General features: G+C 30.0%; 1 long non-coding RNA gene across 1 annotated transcript; it reads right to left on the bottom strand.

Annotated features, from left to right (window-relative positions):
* Nucleotides 1–408: 408 nt before the first annotated feature.
* On the bottom strand, nucleotides 409–941 carry LOC142228146 (uncharacterized). The gene is made up of 3 exons (XR_012720080.1): nucleotides 837–941; nucleotides 653–751; nucleotides 409–570 (listed from the first exon to the last, which is right to left on the bottom strand). It is a non-coding gene; the product is annotated as an uncharacterized LOC142228146 (long non-coding RNA).
* Between the last annotated feature and the right edge of the window lie 2,522 nt (nucleotides 942–3,463).

Raw genomic sequence — 3,463 nt, 5'->3', positions numbered from 1 at the left:
TTTTTATGAAAAATGAACTAACCCATAGTAAGAATGACCATGATTTGGCGCCAAAGATTTTTTTCATCTAGATAAGTTCATGATTTTCTTATAAATTAGTTCATGTATTACATCGTATTTTAGTTCATTATTACTATGCTGTGGGAAGAATATAGTTAAACTCATTCAAAATATTCCTGCTATCCGGAAAAATTAACAGTTTTTTGGGAAACCTGTATTAAGAAATTGGTTTGAAATAAACTGTTTGTCGGTATAATTTTCAAAAAAGTTGAGAAATTGAATAATCAAAGGTGCAACAAGCCTGTATACAACTAAGAAATTGTTCGTACAACACAAGTCAATTTTCTATAACCACCAGTATTTTATTTCAAAAAATTATTATTATATTACACAAAACTATGGCTTATGATATACAATAAAGGAAATATTTTTATTAGTACGTTGGACGCATTTACTTGTCGGTAGTTAGTAATTGCTTCTAATTAATTTAAATTTCCATGTTTTCAATTGAATTGTCCAATTTCATCGATTTTGGCTAACTTTTGTTGGGCGGATTTGGCTTATAAGCATCTGAAATTGCAAAGTTATACAAAATATAAGAAAAATATTATTAATTAATTAATTCTATCGTTCATATTGATCTTTAACTTACGGTTTTCAAGAGTATTTCCTAGAGCCAATAAGGATATCAGCTTAATTAGTATTAAACAGTAAGAATATTCAAAAAAATACCATTACGAGACCTGTCTACCTGCAAGTGAAAAAAATTATTTTTAATAAATTGAAATTTTGGTTTTATTAAAAACGGACAAAATACCGTTTATAGAAAAACTTACCACATTGAAAAATCCATCCAGTAGGTACATTTTTGGAATCATATCCATGGACAAATGGGACGTTATTGAAATTATTCTCAGAATATATTTGAAATAAAAAATATTCTAAAATTAGACATAATTTCCACTTGTCAGTATAGCATTTAGTATTTAAGGTGGATATTAAGTTCGAGTTTAGCGGCTAAAAATGCAATTTCCATGATAAGTTTTCTTTAATAATCCATTATAAAAAATAATCTTTATAAAAAACTTGATTTGGGCTATTCTCCATCAAGTTATATTTAAATTTGTATCGAAGACGTATAATTTTATACTTTGCTTAGTGATTTATTTTTAATTTTAGCGGCTAAACTCGAACTTAGTACTCACCTGTAGGAATTGCTGTTACATAAAAAATATAGATTAAAAAAAAATGGTTGCTTCTCAACCTGTGATCCAGATGAAGAATAAATATAAATCATCCTATTACCACTCATGTTGTATATTTTTATGTAAATCAATTTAAAATCCGCACTAATTTTAAACTAACATATTAACAGAAATATACAGTTCCTTAATCTGTTATTTGTTTTTTTTTTTTTTTATCAATAAAAAGCGTTTTTGATGTTTCGAAATAAATGTATTTTCATTAATAAACACCAATACCGCACGTACAATTTTGCAAAATTAAATCCACGTGTGCACTTCATAAATGCATCAACATAACTGAATGCAACAATAAGACTCAAAGCCACAAATAGTCATAAGGGATACATACCTGCCGTAAAGAAAAACAACTCCACACACACACACGATCCCTTTCTGATCTTGCTATTGCAAAAAAACAACTCTCACCACAAAAGATACCAACAACACACAAGGAACATTCCATTGTCTCTAGAATCAAAACAACCAACAACAGCATAAATGACGCAATAACAAACACAAACAATCATACGAGATATACACAAAATGTCTCTAAAAACTCCCTCGCATGATGCCCTCACATTTTCCAGTAGCACGTTTATTGATTAGTTGGAATTCTATCTATAAGTTAAGGTAAAATATATACCAAATCTATGAGGAATCTATAAAAATTATATACACCTGTCAAGGATTATATTAACTAATTTTTATTCTATTTTAACTAAAATGTTCAATGTGAGTAAAAACACTCCAACATATAATAAAAAGGGAAAATAATCTGTAGGTAGTCATCGTACGAATCGGTAATGTCTTTAAGTTAATTTTTACTACAAAAATTTTTTTCCATACAAAATTTTTTCTTAGTAAATTGTCCACATTTCGTAGTAAGATTTTTATATTGCCCATGTATTTTTATAATAGAATCAATGATGCATTAACTACTGTGTTGGAAATTTATTTAAGGAAAAATCCTTCCCATTTCGTAGTTAGTGAACTAAAAAACATTTGCTGAATTTTTATAAGTTTTGCTTTAGCTAAGTTAATTTTCGTTGTGGTTACGAAAAATGAACTATATTACAGTAAATTTGTTGAACTATGTGGAAGTCAAAATGGTCCTTAAATTTACAAGACACTTTTTTTTTCTGTGTACCCACCACCATAGAATGGTGACGGGGGGTATAATAAGTTTGTCATTCCGTTTGTAACACATCGAAATATCGATTTCCGACTATATAAAGTATATATATTCTTGATCAGGGAGAAATTCTAAGGCGATATAAGCATGTCCGTCTGTCTGTCTGCCGTAATCACGCTACAGTTTTCAATAATGGAGCTATCGTCCTGAAATTTGGCACAGAATCGATTTTTGTCTGCACGCAGGCCAAGTTCGAAGATGTGCTATATCGGTCCAGATTTTGATATAGCTCCCATGAAAACCGGAAACCCTATTTGGGGTCTTGGGCTTATATAAACCGTAGCTTTTATCCAATTTGCCTGAAATTGGAAATCTAGAGGTATTCTGGAACCATAAAGAGGTGCGAGGAAAATGGTATGTATCGGTCCATGGTTTGGTATAGCCCCCATATAGACCGATCTCCCCATTTCACTTCTTGGGCTTATAGAATCCTTAGTTTTTATCCAATTTGGCTGAAATTGGAAATTTAGAGGTATTTTAGGACCACAAAGAGGTGTGCTAAAATGGTGAGTATCGGTCCATGTTTTGGTATATCCCCCATATAGTCCGATCTCCCGATTTTACTTCTTGAGCTTATAGAAACCGTAGTTTTTATCCAATTTGCATAACATTTTAAAGAGGTACGCCTAAAATTGGAAATCTAGAGGTATTGTAGGACCACAAATACATGTACCGAAAATAGCGTGTATTGATCCAGTCCGTAGTTTGTGATAGTCCGACCTCCAGATTTAACTCCTTGGGCTTATAGAAACCGTAGTTTTTATCCAATTGACATCAAATTTGATACACACAAAAAAATATCAATTAATTTGATTGTCAATACAATTAAAATTATGTTTAAATTTGAGCTAACAATGTAATTTGTAAATACAATTACGATTTTAGTCACTTTAGCAACCAATTTTGTTATATCAACAAACATTTTGTTATATCAACAAAAATTTTATTCAACTTAAAAATTTTCTGTAACAACAATTTATTGTTAGCTCAAAAATTATAATATTATTTTCTGTGTATATAGAATTGT

This window comes from Haematobia irritans, chromosome 3 (genome assembly GCF_050003625.1).
Source record: "Haematobia irritans isolate KBUSLIRL chromosome 3, ASM5000362v1, whole genome shotgun sequence".
In the NCBI taxonomy this organism is placed as follows: domain Eukaryota; kingdom Metazoa; phylum Arthropoda; class Insecta; order Diptera; family Muscidae; genus Haematobia; species Haematobia irritans.
The sequence above is the reverse complement of the archived record's forward strand: the minus strand, read 5'-3'. Positions and strand labels throughout refer to the sequence as shown.